The sequence below is a fragment of the Notamacropus eugenii genome, chromosome 3 (assembly GCF_028372415.1).
Source record: "Notamacropus eugenii isolate mMacEug1 chromosome 3, mMacEug1.pri_v2, whole genome shotgun sequence".
Taxonomy (NCBI): domain Eukaryota; kingdom Metazoa; phylum Chordata; class Mammalia; order Diprotodontia; family Macropodidae; genus Notamacropus; species Notamacropus eugenii.
Genome location: NC_092874.1, coordinates 78637279 through 78657744, shown reverse-complemented (window position 1 = coordinate 78657744; position 20466 = coordinate 78637279).

The window sequence follows — 20466 nt, the reverse complement described above, 5'->3', positions numbered from 1 at the left end:
TATTCTACTTTTCCATAAATAGATGTGACTCTGCTCTTGGCTACTCACATTAATCACCCAATCAATCAATAAGCTTTTATCAGATATCTATCATATGCTAAGCATTGTACTAAACCTTGGAAATACAGAGACAGAAGTGAGAATCACTGCCCACAAAGAGCTTATATACTCCCGGGATGACACCACAATTTATAGATAAGTAAATACAAGATATATAGGAAGTAAATACAAAGTGATTTTCAGAGCTGGAGGTGGGGAAGGACACTAACAACATATGAGATCAAAAAAAGTCTCTTGAAAGAAGTAGCATTTATTATGAGTCTTGACAGAAACGGGCATCCAGGAGGCAGAATTGAAGAGGGAAAACAATATGGGCATGGAGGAAGAAGGGTAGCCTACCAAATATGCTTGGTTCTGAACCTGTGGCTCTGCCTTTATCATTGACTTTTGGACCCTGCCTCTGGCTACAGCCTTCTTCTCAGCCCATCTTTTAGTCTGCACTTCTGACCTTCCCTCAGCTCTCCTTATCCCCTATCCTCTCTCTTCGTTCCTGACCCACTGATGTCAAGTAGATCATTGAGATAAGCATAGCACTATCCCCTATCCAAAATAATAGAAAATCTCTGTATATAAGACTAGTTCTATTATTTGATCCTTTGAAGGGGAAGCCACTGTTGGGTGATAGAGTCAGGTTACCTATACAAAAGTTGATTTCAAAGCCTGATTCCATGCAATTGAAAGTAATGATGCATCTACCTACTTCAAAGTACATTATTTCCTTCATCATGAAGTTAATATATCAAAGAACTGTGGCTTATTCAGTGTGGGAATTCCATCCATTAAAGCAATTGTCTATCACTTATAATTTTAGAAATTTTCTTGAGGCTCCAAAATGTTAAATGGCTTACCTATGGTCATTCAGGCAATAGGTGACAATGGTAATATCTGAATCAAGGTTTTAATGATTTTAAGTCTAGTAATGTATCCATTACACAAAAGTGTTTCTCATTATCAAACTACTCTAATCTAACTGAAGATAAGACTACAATTGTCTTCTTCTTCTTCTGTAATTAATTTACAGAAATTCACCCTAAGTTTCTTGTAACCAGGGTGCACAAAGACCTTTTAGCTTTCAGTTGAGATGTATTTCAGGGTATTTCAAAGGCAATAAAATTCAGTGCACACTGAGACCTGGAGCCTTTGTGAAGTTGTGTGCATTAAGAACTAAAATTATCCATCAGCAGCTTTGAGGATGAGGTAGTGTTTAGCTTAAGATGGTATCTTTGGAGTATAAAAGTAAAGGGGGAATTTGGCAGTTTCAGGGTTTACTTGATCAGTGTAGATATTTATTAGAGACAATATATGCCCTTAAATTGATTATATAGACAGTCAATATGCCATAGATGTAGAAAAAGAAAGAACCTTACAGACCATCTAACTCTCTTGTTTCGTTTTATATTTACAGATGAAGAAAAAAATTGAAGCTCATGGGTGTTGAATAATTTGCCCAGTCACACTGGATGGTAGTATAATGCTGGCAGCATATCTTGACCCTAGGTTGTCTGACTTTATAGACAGTATCAATCTGCCTCTTAACCTCTGCTGGTTGGACACTGAAAATACGGAATGAAAATATCAGTGGAAGTTCTCTGTCACCATATGAGTGCCTTTTAACCACATTTTTGTTCAACTTGGATAATGTGCTGCCTATTTACACACAAACTGTTAGAGCTATCTGGTCCGATAAGCAATGTGATATTAGCTAGGCATGAAAGGGATAGAAACCTTGGAAGGACTTTGAAGACCGTTAGAAGCTGCACAATATTTCCCATAGCTGTGATAAGTTAATTTGTCTTTTACTATTGTTTTATGAGTTGCTGCCTTCATAGAAAAACCTGATCATCAGCACATTCCATTCTGATTTTATAAGCTTGGTAAACACTCAGCAAACCTAATACTTTTGTGTCATGTTAAGGTCTAGGATTCTAGAGAAAGCATTCTTTTTCTCAAGAGTGCAATAATCACTGTCAAATGTCATGAGTTTGTTAAATGCCTGAGAAGACCAGACATCTTAAAAGAGTTCTGATGATACAGGCATTAAACAGTTCTTAAACCCTGGATTTAAACATGTTATGGAATTCAGACAGTAACTAATTAACTAGGCCAGAAGGCCACTGGGAATGAAGGGCAGGGGGATTAATGGATTTGAAAAAGTGCGATATAATCTTTGGTTCTGTTTCTCTGATACAGTCATTCCAGGAAATTTGTTTTATTTCAGGGTGATATGGCTGGTAAGCTACTAAGGTCTTGCTCCAGGCAGGAGAGATAATGCAATGTACTGTTGAGTCTGGAATCAGAGGATGTGAGTTCCAATCTTGCCTCTGTTACTTACTATTTGAATGTCTTTGGGCAAGTTACTTAACCTGAATTTCCTCATCTGTAAAATGCAGTGGTTGGACTAGGTGACCAATAAGGTCCTTTCCAACTCTAAATCCTTAATCTCTCCTTCAGGTGCTTGTCACTCTATCACTTTAGCAATTTCCAAAGAGTACAGAGATGCAGTTCATGGGAATAGTTTGAAGTCAGATAAGAGTTGCTCTAACTTAACCTGTTTTATGCTCCTTTAATGTCCACATTTTTGTGTTGTTCAGATATCATATGTCTATTAAATTTTTTTTACCACACTTAACTACCAGCAATTCTACTGAGTACAGATCTAGTCATAGCATCATAGAATTATAGGTAGAAAAGACTATGGAAGTCATTGCGTCCAAATTCCCTCAATTTATAGAAGAAGAAGAAAATATTTTTTCTGGCAGTTATTCAACATCATTTTGTTCACCCTAATAGGAACAGCAATAATGTTACTAGTCAGAATTTATATAGTATTCTAAAGTTTGCAAAGCTCTTTACATATGATATCTCATTTGACCCTTACAATCACCCTGTTGAGGTAGGTGGAATTATCAACCCCATTTAATAGATGGTAAAGTTGAGGCTGATGGCAATTTAATGACCTGCCCAATGTCACACAGCTAGTAAGGCAGAATTTGAATAGAGATGTCCTTGACTCCAAATCCAATGCTCTTCCTAACAGCCTAAACATAGTTTAATGTGGATGTGTGGATCTTTGGAAGGAGAGTAATGAGGTTTCCACTTCCTCTTCTTATCCTCCTTTTCCTTTTTGATAGAGTGATTTCTGATTGGTCTCCAAGAATGTAATAATTAAGCCTTTACAGATTTTTTTCTAGTGCATTTTCTTCGCCCCATTCTCATTTGTATCTCCCTTGCAACCTTTTTCACCCTCAGTAACAGTGGCCTATTGGGAACACTGGAGGAGGCTCAGTTTGAGCAATGGTCAAGGAGCTAGATAGGAACCTTTGATTTGGCAATCATTACAATTCTTCCCTTCTTTGGAGCAGTCAGATAAGTGAGCCCTATTTGGCAATCCACACAGTGCATCAGAGGCAGGGTTGTTAGTATGCTATTGGTTCATAAGGCTGTGAGAGACAGCCTTATAAAGGAGGAAGCCTGAGATCCCCACTCTCCAAATAATGTTTCATCTGGTTGGTATGATCATTTTTAAGATGGGTCATCCTGTACTTATGAGTACAAACACCTAACCCTCTGTGGACAAAAAAAAATAACCCATAAATTGTTAAGTGACTTGATGATTAATTATGTATAATGCTGCTAGCTCTTTCCAGCTGTACCCAGGTGGGTACAAAAAAAAGGAAAAAGTAGAAACCCCTTTTTTTCTGCCTAGTTCAGGATTCCTTATCTAGCCTTTTGACTAATGGGTACAGTATTGGTCTGTGCATTTCTGAGTGTATTCTGGGGACCTCAAGGATTAACCTCAAGGATTAACAAAGATAGCAAACAAGGTTCTGAACTGAGGTTGAATTCAGATTCATTTTCTTTCATTCCTAGTAATTACTTGGTGGAGGAGATATTAATTTGATCCAAGAATGCTTTGCTTTGCCATTCTTTTAGTTTGAATTCCCCCAATTTTAAAATCTGTGCCTAAGAACCAACTACACAGGTAAAGAGAATCAGAATTCACAGTTATTCTGGGGAGAAAGGCAAATCATCAATGTACACAGCCCATGTGGATAATTCATGGCTCCTCAAAACACATTTCATTATCTAAAAATATTTCAAGCTTGCTGAAATATTCCTGAATTTATCAAAATAGGTGCCATTTCCTTTATTTCATGTGATCTGTTTATAACAAGAGTTTTCGTATTAGAAAAGTTCAACCAAAAGGTTAGCCTGTCCCACTAACTTGGGTATACTTCACTTTACAAAACACTGATGAAAATCTATGTGTAAATTAAATTTTAAAAATATTTCTAATGTACTAGAGGGAAAGAGATTACTTAAGAAAATAATTCCTGACAAAATCCTTTGCAAAATGAGTTATTTTATTATCTTCAAAAATAATTGTAACTGATAATTCTCTATTGTTTTACTCTCTTAAAAATTTTTTAAAAAAACTAAAATTTATAAATTCAACAAACATTTATTGTGTCCTTTCTTTGCAAAGTTCTGAGTTGGTTGCCCAAGGTATAGAGACAGAAAAATGATTATCTTTGTCCTCAGAGAGCTTACATTTTCCCAGAGGGAAAGGATAAGTATAAATATACATGAAATATTATGGTGGGAGAGAGCCTAGAGAATGTTAAGGAGAATGAAAGCATTTTCAGCTGGAAAGATTCTAGAGGCATAAAAATGCCTGAACTGAGCCTTGAGGAAAGAGACTGTAACTCAGAGGTCAAGTTGAGCCCATGGAGCCCCTGTTCACTTGAAAGTCAGACTAGCTTCAGTCTTAGGAAGCTTCTCTCTGATAACATCAGCACTGTTTATGGTCATCCCCACTTAGGAGTTATTCTCTCCGGAAATATCTGAATTGGGCATATTTCTAAGTGATCTGCTTTACTGTGAGCCACCAAATATATCAATAATCATTTTAAACACAAAGCACTAATAAATCATAGGAGGAAAGAAATAAGACATCTCCAATTCTAGTTAGAAAATCAATAGGGTTCTTTCCTTCCTCTTTTTCCTGAGACATCAGTACCTTTCCCTTCCTTATCCAAACAGAACATGCCAATACAAGAACCAGTGTTATGAAAAGAGTTTAAGTTTCAGTGAAGGCTGCATCTCAACTTGCCTCTGCCCAGGTATCTTTGCAGCATATTCTCATCCTTACAGCGTTCCAGTTCTGCTTAGTTCAGATTGGCTAGGATGGAAGTGAAACTCGTCTTTATTTCATGTCTAGAACCTTATACACTTCTCTATCTTTTTATTTCTTAACACTATGGCTCCCTTAATGTAGTAGAAGTTCCAATTAGCTTTTTTAGCTGTGACAGCCTCTCTACTTTTTTACTTTAGTGGACTTGCAATCCACTAAAATCCTTAGATCTTTTTCAGACAAATTGCTATCTAACCAGCCTCACCCATGATGGACTTAAGTATTTCTTTTGACCCAAGTGTAAGACTTTAGACTGATTCCTATTAAATTGTATTTTATTTTATTTTGCATTTAGCCCATTATTCTAGTGTGGGAAAATCTTTTTTTGGATCCTAACTCTATCATCCAGTGTGTGAACCATCCCTATCAGCTTTGTGTCATTGGAAAATGTGATTAGTGTACCATCTATGATTTCAGTCAAGTCATTAATAGAAACATTGATAAACAAGAATAAAATATTAATAAATAGCACAGTACCACAGACAGATCCCAGTCCACAGGGGACCTCCTGCAAATGACGTCATGTCATTGATGACTAACTATTCTTTTGATTCTGGCCACTTACCCAGTCATTGATTAAGGGCTTCCTATCTGGCAGACTCAGTGCTAGAGAGTCTGGGAGACAAGGACGAAAATGAACCAGTTCCTTCCAAGTGAGAGTTTACATTTCATTGTGGGGAAACCGTATTCATACATATAAATAGAAATAAATACAAGATATATTCAACCAGCTTTGAATTCATTTAATTGTGCTATCATTGAGCTCTCAACTCACCCTCTTTTTTACAAGAACAGAATGATTCAATCTAGGTAGACTATCTAGAGCATTTCCCTGATATCAGTTCAGAAAACCTTAATTGTATTAATTCAGCCTTATTTTCTACTACTCTCCCTCACAAACTTTATACTTCAGTCAAAGTAGACCACTAGCTATTCCCTGAACTTGACTGTTCATGTCCAAACTCCATTTCTTTACATAGGCACCGACTCTCTGTTATGCCTTGAATGGCATTCTTATCATCTTTCAAGACTCAGCTTAAGTACCATCTTCTTCATAAACCCTTTCCAGAGTTGTTAGTGCCCTATTCTGCTTTGTAGTATTCTGTAGAATCTTTGTAGGAGCTGTTACTCTTCTCTCCCACTCCTCTAGTAAGTCTCTATTAGCACTATGCCACCTGTCTCTTTGTGATGTCTGTAATATATACAGTAAATATACACTGGAGGTATAAAGACACCGTTCGGTAATATAGTACTAATAGAGACTTATACATGAAGTAAGGGAAGTCTGAATTAAAATCTTGCCTCAGACACTTAGTGACTGAGTGACCCTTGGGCAAGTCATTAAGTCTCAGCCTGTTTCTTCATCTATGAACTGGAGATACTAACACCCATCTCACAGGGTTGATTTGAGCATATAATGAGAGAACAATATAAAGCACTTTCCAATCATTAAGACATTATATAAATACTAGCTATTATTAAGAAATGGTCCTTGACTTGAATCCAATTCATATGTAAATATCTATGCTTTGAAACATTAAGACCAGAGAAACAACCTCTCTGTTTGGAGAATTTAAGAGCCTCAGAGGGCATTTAGCGCTCTATTGTTTAGTCCTTTCAGTCTGTGTTAGTGACTCCGTTTGGGATTTTGTTGGCAAAGATTAGGAGTAGTTTGCCAACTCATTTTACAGATGAGGAAACTAAGGCAAACAGGGTTAAATGACTTACTCAGTGTCTGACACTAGATTTGAACTCAGGTCGTCCTGATTCTAGACCCAGAGCTCTATCTGTTGTGCCACCTAGCTGCCCAGATTAGCGAGCAGTGAAATTCAAGGTTTAAGAGTTAGAAAGGAACTCCAATGATTTAGTACAATCTAAATATGAATATCATCCCTCAACGACATTCCCAACAAAGTAGCAATCGTTTTCTTGAAGGACTCTGTTACCTTCCAAGGCAGCTTCTTATACTGAAAGACCATCAAACACTGTCCTAATACTTTATTGCCCTGAATCTCTCATTGCCTAAACTAATTTTTAATCTACCTGGCTTTCATTTTGCCTATGTATAAAATGAGAGGTTTAGAGTAGAAGTCTCTTCTAATCCTGACCACTCTATCCCATTCACACCTCAAGCTTAACATGTCTTAAAGCAACCTTATCTCTCCTCCCAAAGGTGATTCCTCCTTCTGAGTTAACTATTTCTGACTGTGGCACCAACATTTACCCAGACAGTCAGTCATATCCAAAATACTGGTGTTATCTCAGATCCTTCACCTTCCCTATACAATCAATTAACAAATTCCTTTGATTCCAGTCCATTGCACTATATTCCCACTGCTGCCACCCAGACACAGGCTTCAATTACTACCGGTCAAGACTACCTCAATAATTTTCCAACACAGGTACGTCTCATGTAGCATGAGAATAATGAAGTGGTTGCATTATATGTATTATATGAATCCATACTATTCAGAGTTGTAAGGATATGTAAAATGTAGTATTTAAATGGAACTCATTGGAAATATGCAGCATAAATTCAAATACTGAGACCACTTTCATGGATTTTCATTATTCCCACTAATTGGGAGCCAGGCAAGTCCTCTCCAACTTATCTTCCATCCTAGTGCTAGTTAAGGTGAAGAAAATAGACTGGAAAATAAGAATTCCTGGAGCTGATTCTTTACCTATACACATAAGAAGTCTCTGGAACCTTCAAGAAAGTTCATCAACTCTGTTGCTTACTGAGTGAAATTAAAACTCAAAGCCCTCCATCATCTACCATGGATCGGTCAACTAACAATTTATTAAGCACCTACTATATTCTAGATTCCATGCTAAACATTGGGGGATGCAGAGAAAGGCAAAAAACAGAAAAAGAATTCATGTTTTCTTCGCTGCACCTGTACTGTAACCCAAATGGATTATACTCTGTCCACATAATACATTCTCTGTCTCTCATTCTGGTCACAATATCTTGGAATAAATGTCCTTTACAGAGGGTTAAGGAGAGTGGTGGAGAATAGGAGCCAAATTGGAGACCTTAAAGAGAGGATTAAGGAAGAAAGGCACTTTAAGAAAATGGAAGTAGTAGCAGATATGATAATAATAGCATTAACATTTATATAGGACCTCCTATGTGCCAGGAGTTGTGCTAAGTGCTTTACAATTGTCATGCAATTTTATCCTCACAGAGGAGGTGCTATATATTGGGGCTATCCCCATTATACAGATAAGGAAACTGAGGCAGAAGAGGTTAAATGACTTGTCTCAGGTCACACAGCTAGTCAATGTGTATTCATTGAAAGAAAAGGAAGGAGAGAAAAAGAACAGTAGCTAGAGGAGGTGGCAAGTCTAAGTGACTTTATTTTCCAAAACAGGAAAATCTTTGCATGTCTTTAAACGAGAAAAGGAGCTGGTAGAGAAAAAGAGATAACAGATGCTAGGGAGGGAGGGAATAATGTAGGAAGCAAGGTCCCAGAGTGGTCAGAAAGGCACTGATTGAGAGATTAATTCTGGGGAAGAAGGGTGGAGAAATGTGTGTGTTCGTCCTTTGTTGCCCAAGAAGACCACGCCATCAGAGAAATAATGATATGACTTGCACTTGACTTTGTTTTGAGTGAGGGAGGGCTGTGCAGGTCACCAGCCTCACTTGTCCTCCAGAGCCATCTGAATCCAGTGACCAGATATTCTTCAGGTACTGGAGATGATCCAGGATGAGACAATTGCAGTTAAGTGACTTGCCCAAGGTCCCACAGCTAGTGAGTGCCAAGTGTCTGAGGTGAGATTTGAGCTCAAGTCCTCCTGACTCCTGCACTGGTGCTCTATCCACTATACTACTTAGCTGCCCAGAGAGAGAAGTATGACTATACAGATAGCCATTCCAATGTTAGGTTGTTTCTTTTAAAGGAGTCAAGAATGCCCAGGGAAATGCAAATCCCTTCCTTAGCTGTTGTCATTCATAATCTCCAGTCAGTTGACTTGGTTTTTACATGAATTGTCCCAGAGTACATGAACTTAGAAGAACAGCGCTGATAATTTTACTTGAAGGACTCCATGTAATCAGGGTTGTGGCACCTGCAGCCCTGAAAATTAAAGACAAAGGAAGATTCCTTACCAGGCAATTCCCTTTAAAGTCATTTTGATTTCACCTTATTAAGCTAACTTTGTTAAAATGACTGCATAGTTATTGGCTACCTTTCTGAATTGTTGAAGGTCATTCTATTTTCATTAAGGCAATTAGTTGTTTTGTCATTCTCTCTCTCTGTCTCTCTCTCTCCCCCCTTCTCTTAAATACACATACACACAAGTTGTGTTCTTATTGAACAGGAAATGTAAAATCTATACTGATCACCTAATATTTTTCTAACTAACATCCTCAGGTTTCCCTTGGAGCTTTGCCTGAGTGCATTAAATACTTTCACCCTAACTCAGGCTCCATCCTGTCATCCCTTTAAATTATTCTTTTACTATCTGCCCATTTTACCGAAAAAATGAAGTAGCATTCTCAAGGGTTAAGGGCACAAGTATGACAGTTTCCTAGGATCATAATTAGAGAGCCTGAAGGGACTTTAGAGGTAATGGGCCTCAGTTTCTCAACCTGTAAAGTGAAGAATTAGGACTTCATGGTCTCTGAGGTCCCTTCTCAGCTTTAAATCTATGATCTAATTAATCCCTTTCATTTTTACAGATGAGGAAACTAAGGCTTAGAGAAGGTAAGGGATTTCCCCAAGGCCACATAAATAATAAACAGGAGGGTACAATTTAAATGTAGGTCCTTTGACTTCAGACTCAGACAACATTCTACATATTCTACGTGCTCTACATACTTACTAGAGAATTGCTACTACTACTACTACTACCACTACTTCTATTGTTAATGCTACTGCTGCTTATGCTGCTGCTGCTGCTGCTGCTGCTGCTGCTGCTACTACTACTACTACTGCTACTACTGCTACTACTACTACTACTACCTAAAATTTATTTGCAATTAGGTGGCACAATGGATACAGCTCTGGACCTGGAATCAGTAAGATTCCTCTTCATGATTTCAAATCTAGACTCAGACATTTACAAGTTGTGTGACCCTGGATGAGTCATTTAACCCTGTTTGCCTCAGTTTCCTCATCTTTAAAATGAGCTGGAGAAGGAAATGGCAAACCCTTACACTATCCAGTCAAGAAAACCCCAAATGGGGTGACAGTTGGGCTCAAATGAAGTGACTGAACAACAAAATCTGTATAACATTTTAAGTTTTGCAAAATGCTTTACAAGTATTATCTAATTTTATCCTCACAACAATCCTGACAGGTACTATTATTATCCCCTTTTTTTACAATGAGGAAACTATCTGAAAGATTTTCTTCTATATCCATCTTGTTTAGGGCATGTACATTCCCATGTCTTGAAGGTCAAAGGGGTATTAAGTAAAGAATTATTGGAAACAGTCTAAACTCTTCAGTTATAACCTACTTCCTTCTCCTTCTTCCTTACTGGAGTTCCCAAACCGGCCCAGTTTCATTTGTGATAAGCATCATGCATGCATTAACATATTTAAAGAAGTCTTTTCAGTGATAACAGTATCTTGATGACTTGTATGGCATTCTGTACACTTTCTGAAGAATGCTTTGTGATTTCAATCCCTATTTAGCCAGCCAGAGAGTTTTGTTTTTATTTTTATTTTCATCTTTCCAAGACTGATATTCACCTTTATGTTTTGGTGTTTTTGTAAAGGAGTCTGGAAGGTTCCATTTTAACTACTTTGAAATAAGGAAGCTCCTGGTAATATTACTTGTCCCAGTGGAGAAAGAAAACTTTATTGTGATTCTTTGCTCAGTTTTAAAGCCAGACAATATATCACCCTTTGGAGAATCTGCTCTTTCGTCTTTTGAGTTATTTTACCAATGATACTTAAGGTGGAGGGTTAATCCATTCTCATTGTCTTTAAACATTATCTCCCAGAATCTCTTTCGGATCTTTTGCCCTGAGAAATGTGAGAAACTGCCTTTCCCCTATCCTTTCCCCTTCTCTCTACTGAGAGAGGGAAAGGGAGGTTGGGTGATGGGGACTTTTAAAAACCATACCTCCCGAATGAGTCCACTGTTCTCTCTATTAGGAATTTCAATAAACCAGGTTCTCTTTCATAGCCCTGAACTTTGTCACATCTCTGGATCAGCCTGTCCTCGGAGTGGGGGAAGGGTGGAGTGGAGGAGGGGGAAAGGGAGGGAGAGTGGTGATTGCTTTGAAAGTGAGAAGCTATCACAGACAATAGAAAGTAAGTCATGCCTCTGGGACCTGAGAGTTGATGTCATATGTTGCTTAGTTCATTGGCTGAGCCTGTTTTCATTAGGTAAGTTTCAGGGGAGGTTTTCTAGGGACGAGAGTTCTGTGTAAACTCAGGGAGCTATGCCAGATATAAACTGACCAGTTGAGCTCATCTTGTATTAGCATTTTTCTAATTTTCCATTGGACTTTCCGTTAGAATTGATGACAACCAAGGAGTATTCCATGAAGATTCCCCATCACAAACCCCCTTCTCAGGGTCTTTCCTGTTACTAATTGTATATTAAACGAGGTAATGATTTTTTTTTAATACTTTACTGAGATCAGCTGCATCCACTTGGAGCAAATGGATAAATGGGTCACTTATTACTGACGTCAAAAGGAATTCCATACTTCAGATTAACTGTGCACAGAGTATGAAGTGAGATAGGAAACAGGCCTGTGATTAAAATTTTAAGTAGGGTTAGATCATTGCTAACTATGGCAAATTCTAACATCAGGGGAGATATAAGAGAATGACTACATCCTGAAGGAAGATCTTTAGTGAGACATGTAGGTGGGAATCAATTGACTATTTCTGATAATGATGTTAGGAGATGTATGTATGTATGAAGTATGTGTATGTGTGTTTGCAGGGTGGAAAGGCCCAGGGGGGCATGTGGAAATGATAAGGGCATAATCCTTTCTTCCTTTAACACATCCCCCCAGGCTAGAAGCAAGAAATCCCAGTCCCAGAGAAAATTTCACTATTCTATCGAACACTTTATATTCTACAAATGATTCCCAACCAGGGGTTCAAGCATGTCCATCAATATGAAGAACTTGTCAAGAGGGGAAAACAATAATTATATAATCAGTTTTGAAATATTCCAAAAATAATAGTATTAGTTTAAAAAATGTAGTTATAGACCAAGTTTTTTTTTATGGAAAAGTAATCAATTTTATTTTTCATTTACATATGCATGACAAACTCTAGAATTTATTTCCTTTTTGATTCAATATGGGTTACAGGAAAGTACACTGAAAGCTAAGATATACAAGGAGCAAAAAAAGTTTACAATCCCTTGGAAGAAATGGTAAAGTACCTTAAGGATTTAATGAATATTCCTGTCAGTGACTTACTTTTGATATGACCACTTATGAAGTAATTTTAACTACTTCAGTTTATTGAAAACCATGTCACTCTCTCAGATATTTTTCCAAGGAATCAATTGAGGCAGATAATTTAAAATAACCATAACAAAACACTGGGAAAGTGTCCTAGAAACATGGAATATGCCACGTCCATTTCAGAAGCTAGGTAAGCTACACTTAGCTCCAGGAGTTAGGTCCAAGGTGAGAAAAGTTCAGGTGAGAGGGGAAGAGAGTTCAGGAATGTGCTTCTTCTTCTACACCAATGTGAATATCTCTCTTTCTATACTCTCCCCCTCTCAAACTTTCCCCCACTCAGTCCCCCAGCTCTCTGTAGTCTACATTTCTTAGCCTTTTTTGAAAATAAACTCATTTCTGAAGGTGGAGGCTGGGAGAAGATGAAGTTATTATTTCCTAGGGAATTTCATTCATTCATTCAAACAGAGCTTGTAAGTCCCATTAGACTGAGTTCCTTGAGCACAGGCACTGTTTTTGCTTTTCTCTGTATCCTCAATGCTTACCATAGTACTTGGTACATAGTAGGTACTTTATAAATTCTTGACCTACAAAGTATACTACTACAGTGCTAAGTGCTGGCTATTATAATGTTTGATCCTGTGACTATAAGAGCTTTTAGGCCCACTATCAGAAGGTGCCAGATATACATTAGAGGAATTGTCAATTTTTGTTTTAACTTTGGTTTTACCTTTTTTCTGCAGTTATATTTGACATTCATCACAACTATTTGTGTATGTGTCTTATCCCTATCCCTTAGTGCAATCCTTGGCATATAAGAAGAACTTAAGAAGTATTTTCATTCACCCCATTCATTTATTCATTCATAAAGAGAACCACAAAATTTGAGTCAGTAAACAGGATTTTATTGTGGGGGGAAAGAAGGGCAAATATAATTTCTGCCCTCAAAGAGCTCACATCCTAATAGTGGAGACAGATGTGAGAAATAACTAGATATATACAAGATATACAGAAAACTAGAAAGGTGATCTTAAAGTGGAAAGGACTTGTAACTGGGAGTGGGGGTAGTGGTGGTGGTGGGCAGGAAAGCAACTCCTGAAAAATGTGGAATTTGAGAGTAGCCTCCCTTCAAGGAGGAGAGGGGAAGAGAGAGATAATTCTAGATGGCTCTGCTTTAGACAGTGATAGACAAGATTGGAAGAAGGGAAGATTTGAGGGAAAAGAGAATGAATTCTATTGTGGGTGTGTTGAGTTTGAGATGCCTATGAAATACTCAGTTTTTGTCCAAAAGGCAGCTGGTAATATGGAAGAGAAAACTGAGCTGCACTTAGGGATTCAGGAATCATTTGCATAAGATGATATTTGCCCTGAAGCTAATGAGATCTGAAAATGAAATACTATGGAAAGAAGAGAGAAGCTGGCCCATGAATCTCAAAAACCTGATCCAATCCATGAACAAAAGGAATCCCTTCTATGACACATAAGACAAGTGGTCCTGTCTCTCTATGAAGACTTCCAAGGAAGGAGAACTGGCCACTTCTAACTTCCCTTCCTTCCTTCTTCCTCTTTGCCTTCCTCTCTCCTTCCTTTCTTCCCTTTCCCTTTCCTCCTCCTCCCTCACTCTCTCTGTCCTTTACTCCCTCATTCTTTTTGTCTCTGTCTCTGTGTCCCTCCCTCTATCCGTTCCTATCTCAGAATGCTAGATTTGGGCTCAGAAGACCTCGTCTTAACTCTCAAACTTACCAGCAATGTGGCATTAAAAATCACTTCTCTTCTAGGTCTCCTTTTCCTATCTGATTAATGGGAATGATAATACACACACTAAATCATAGAGTTGTAAGGAAAAGTGCTTTAGAAACACATTCACGCTCCCTTTCTCTCAGATACCCGCCCTCTTAAGCACAGATGTGATCTAGTGGAAGGAGCAGTGGTTTCGGGATCGCATGATTTGAGTTTATTTTTGACCTTGCTACCTCTTAGCTATATTTTTGTTGTTCAGTCATTTTAGTCTTCATGACATCATATTTTTTTTTTTTTTTGGCAAAGATACTGGAATGGTTTGTCATTTCCTTCTCCAGCCCATTTTATAGATGAGGAAATTGAGGCAGACAGAGTTAAGTGACCTGCCCAGGGTCACACTTCTAAATGTCTGAGGTTGGGTTTGAGTTTAGGTCTTCCTGACTCCAGGTTCAGCACTCTATCCATTGTGCCATCTAGCTGATCCTAGCTGTCTAACCTAGAATAAGTCACTGAACCTCTCTGAGTTTCAGTCTCTTGATCTCTAAAATAAGAATAAAAATATTTGTATTACTCACCTCACTGAGCTGTTGTGAAGAAAGCTCCTTGTAAATAGCGAAGTACTTTTTAGATGTTAATTCTCATTATTATCATTGCCATCACAAGAGAAGTAGTGTGGTGGAATGGATAGAGACATGGCCTTGGAGCCTGTCTTTTGATACATCTTTGCTATCATTTAATCTCACTGTCTTGGAGGGAATTCTCTAAGACTGTTAATTGCAGAGAAGATGCTGACCTGCCTTTATAGAGGGAATCCTTCACCTGCGAGTTCCCTATATCAATGAAATCACAGATCCAATCTTTATTTCTATCTCATCATCATCATGGTTCTATCCCCTTAATGTGTATTAGAAGTTCCGTAATTTTTTATTAAATAAATGAATGGATGAATGAATAAATGGCAAGAAAATTAATGGAATGTTTGGGGGCAGAAGGGGGATTTTTTGTTTATAAGGAAGAGGGTAATACTTTGATGAGAAAGGAGAGGATAAGATTCATCTAATTTACTATAAAAATTGTATTTACAGATGAAATGCAAACAGATTAACTGAAGTATGGAGTTCCCTTTGATGTCAGTAATAACTGGCTTGTTTATCCATTTACTCTATGTGAGTGCAGCTGAACTAAATGAAGGCAGTCCAAAAATCACTACTTTGTTCAATATACAATTACCAAGGTTTAGACAGGATCAGTTATTTTTGATCCTATCAAAATCTGCAACTGCCTTTATCATGGTACAATGAAATACCTCCAAATCCTCTTCCTAATGGAAAGCCAGGCATAATAGCTCATAATGGATTGGTTGAGATTTTAGGGCAGCGAGGTCGTACTTAATGCCAGCGAGTTTATTTTTACCATTGGCTTTTTCCCTGGTCTTGTGGACAATTTATGACAAACCAGGCAGATGTGTTCCATTTTCTCTCATTTCATTTCATTTCATTTCATTTCATTTCATTTCATTTCATTTCTAGGTTCCCAAGATCATTATGAGGCAACTGCTTTGGAGGAATTAGGGTTTGCATCAAATGAAAAACAAACTCAATTTTTGGTCATAGCTTGAAGCTGAATATTTTTTTTGGTGGTTTCTGTAATAACACTTTAAAAAGCATAGTCCTTTATCTACTTCAACTTTTATAAGATATCTTTCTGCTTAACAGACCTGAGCATCTACTTAAAACTTCTTAGGGAGAACTACATTCTTCAGGTTACCTGTTTGGTTTTCCAGATCTTGAAGGGAGGGTGTCTATTAGGTAAGACTGATGCTTGTTGCCCATGGGATAGATTCAATTTTTCCCATGTATTTGGTTTACCACTTCTTTTCCAGAGAGAGGCTGTGGTAGTTAATATCTCTATGTAAACTGGGCTATGGGGTTCATTAGTATGGATGAAGGAAAAAAAAGTTTTGCCTGAGGCCAAATGAATTTAGATTCATTTCCCCCAAAAGATTCTACCAATCTTTCTGTTTCCTTTTTTTTTGATAACTATATTTTTGAGGACAATTAGATTAGGTTGGCAAGATGATTAATTCACATTAGTTGATTAACAAGCCTATTGAATCTGAATATCAGTGAGAAATCTTATTTACCATGCTTCATTCCATTCAATGTATACAATTTTAATAGCATTTCAGATGTTTAGAGTTGAAAGAAATTTGGAGAGCATCTATCCCAAAATTCTTATTTTTATAGACATAGAAGCTGAGTCTCACTGAAAGCCAAGCATGTACAAAGGTTCTGTGGCTCAGATCATGAGCATTTTATAGCAATATCAAGACTTGATTGAAGAAAGTAGGGAAAAACTGTCAGATTGCATAGGTCTGACTTAAATAACATCCCTTATGAATATGAAATGGAGATAATGAATATATTTAAGGGATTAGATCTGGTTGAGATTGCCGAAAGAACCGTGGACCAAGGTTCACAACATTGTACAGGAGGCAACAACAAAAAACATTCCAAAGAAAAGAAAGCAAAATGACTGTCTGATTAGACTTTAGAAATAGCTGAGTAAAGAATGAAAGTGAAAGGAAGAGAGAGACGGAAAGATATACCCAACTGAGAATACAAAATTCCCGGAGAAGAGCAAGGAGAGGTAGGAAGGTTTTCTTAAATGAGCAATGCAAAAAGATTGAAGAAAACAATAGATTAGGAAAGATAATAGATCTCTGACAATAGATCTCTTCAAGAAAATTAGAGATATGCAAATATGGGCATGATAAAAGACAAAAATGGGAGGTACTTAATAGGAGCAAAAAAAAAATTAAGGAGAAATGGCAAGCTCTTACAGAAAAAGACTATAAGTGAAAGTTCTTAACATCTCTGATAACCACAGTGGTGTGGTGACTGACCTAGATCCAGATATCCCAGAGAATGAAGTGATGGATCTTAGGAAGTATTGTCAACACTAAGGGTAATGAAGGTGATAGTATTCCAGCTGATCTGTTTAAAATCCTAAAAGATGACACTGTCAAAGTGCTTCATTCAGTATGCCCGCAAATTTGGAAAACTCAACAGTGACCACTGATTGGAAAAGGTCAGTTCATATCCCAGTCATAAAGAAGAGAATGCCAGAGAATGGTCAAATTACTGAAGAACTGTGCTCATTTCACATGAAGCAAAGTTATGCTTAAGATTCTACAAGTGATGTTTTAGGAATATATGAACTGAGAATTAGAAGAAGAGCAGGCTAGTTTTCAAAAAGGTAGAGGAATTAGAGACCAAATTGCCAACATTCACTGGATTATGGAGAAAGCAAGGTAGTTCCAGAAAAAAAAATCTGCTTCTGCTTTATTGATTATACTAAAACCTTTCACTAGGTAGATCACAACCAAATGTGGCAAGTCCTCAAAGGGATAGGATTACCAGATCATCTTACGTGTCCCCTGAGGAACCTGTATGTGAGTCAAGAATCAAGAACTAAACATGAAGCAGCTTGTTTGGTTTAAGAAAGGAGTAAGACAAGGTTGTATGTTGTCACCTTATTTATTTGAATATATTATGTGAAATGCCAGGCTGGATGAATCAAAAGCCAAATTAAGTTTCCTGGGAGAAATATCAACAATCTGTGATATGCAGATCATACCACTCTGATGACAGAAAGTGAAGAGAAATTAAGAAGCCTCTTGATGAGGGTGAAAGAGGAGAATGTAAAAGCTGGCTTGAAGTTTAGCATTTAAAGTAAAGCAAACTAAGATCATTGCAAGTGTTTCTATCACTTCCTGGCAAATAGAGGGAGAAAAAGTGGAAACTGTCAGATTTTATATTCTTGGGTTCAAAAATTACTACAGATGGTGGCTGCAGTCATGAAATTAAAAGATGTTTGCTCCTTGAAATGAAAGCTGTGGTCATTCTGGACAGTATTCTGAAAAACAGAAATATCACCTTGCCAACAAAGGTCTGTACAGTCAAAGCTATGGTTTTTCCTGTATTAATGTATGGTTATGAGAGGCAAACAGTAAGGAAAGCTGAGTGCCACAGAATTGATGGTTTTGAATTATAGTGCTAGAGAGGACTTTTGTGAATCCCTTGGACAGCAAGGTGATCAAATTAGTCAATACTTAAAAAAACGAATTCAGACTTTTTGAAGAAGAAATGCTTTGGCTAAATAATGACGAGATAGGATTTATTGGAAAAGATGCTGATGTTAGGAAAGATTGAAGGGAAAAGGAAAAAGGAATGGCAGAGGACAAGATGGATAGATAGTGTCATGGAAGCAATGAAGACAAGCTTGGAAAGACTTCAGGAGATACTAGATGATAGAAGTTTCTTGTATGTTATGGTCCATGGAATCATGAAAAGTTGAGTATGATTGAATGACTCAACAACAACAACATAATTAATAGTGATATAGTCTGGGACTAGAACCAAGACCTCTTTACTTTGGATCTATGGCCATGTAGCCATGCTGCCTCATAGTGTAAATTTAATTTTATTGCTATGGATGAATGACTATTTAAAAAACAGAGGGGCATAGAGAATGGAGGTGAAAGCCTTGGAATCAGGAAGAACTAGATTGAAGTCTTGGCTTTAGACATGTAAAGCTGGACTAGTTAGCCCTCTTAGTGTTCCAGACAGCTCTTTACTACTCTTAAATTATAGTTATTTGTGAAGTTGCATTTGTGGAGGGAATTTACAGACTGAGAGTTCCCTACACTGATAAAATCAGAGATTTTGAGCAAAAAAAGAAAACAAATAATTACATGAGAGAGTGATAATAAATTTGAAGTTTAAAGTTGTTTATGATGTTTCACTGTGACACACCAGCCAAGGGAGATTAGGTAGTGTGAGCATTCTTGTACTCTAGCTACATACATCCTTAGTTTTGCCATTATGACTGTTGGGCCAGTCACAAAGTCAATCAAATCTTTATTTTTCAAATGATTTAGCTAATTAAAAAACCAAACCTGACACTGAGTGTAATAACATGGCCTAAGGGTAGAAACTAAAGAAAAGACAAGTAGGAGTAAAGAGTTATGTGTTGTTTTGCTTTCAACGCACTCTATGACCTTAAAAAAAGACTTGTAGGTACCTACCTAACTGAAGAAAACCTCAATACTGCACCAAGTCTGTTGGTCAACACATTTGACACTAGTAAAGACAGTAGTGTTCATTCTCAATTATCTAGAGGGGGTGTACATCACTAAAAGCTGCTAATAATCTCATTTTAACTGTTAAAATTCAACATCTTCCTCTGTGAAGCCCTAGCTCAGTGTTAATCATCAGTTTTAGAAAAAAAATAAAACAAATTACTTTCCTTTGAGCCTAGCACACAATTCACACATTATTTATTGGGAGTTGCTTTTCAATTCCACAAGCCTTATTAGGTTCCTACTGTGTGTCAGCACTGATGAAACAAAGACTAGAATAAAGAAGTCTCAGTTCTCAAAAAGTTTATGGTATACTGGGGGAAAACAGCATGGACACAAATAAGTAAATGTAAAATATATACAAAGGTCATACACAACAATTTTGGGGTGGTGGGGGTGTTGGAGAATGTGCACAACTGATGAAGGAGGGAAATGGGAAATCAGGAAGGTTCTTATTTCCAAGGTGACATTTAAGCTGATTTATTCCTGTTGAAAATTTTCAAGAAATTTGAGAAATTCATTTAAAAAAATTGTTTAGTCCTCTGGCTTCATCAACTTGGGGACTTCCAGTGTGGGAATTCTCTCCAAGGAAACAGATCAGCAAACTGTCCACAATTTATAGTGTTAGAGAGTTGTTTGGGGACATTGAGAGATGAAGTTATTTGCCCAGGGCCACACAACTATGTGCCAGGCAAGGTGCTACGCTCCTGGGGATACAGGTACAATGAATGAAACCATTCCTACTCACAAGGAGCTTATATTCTAATGGAGGAGAAAAATTCACATATAAAATATATAGCATAAATTGAAAGTGAATAAATGCAAATATGTTCAAAGTAGTTGACTAAAGGTGGTTTATTATTAGTAGTTGTGGAGATTTGGAAGTCACTCAGAAGATGGTGTCAGAGGTGGGACTTTGACTCACTACTCCATCCTTTCTCTC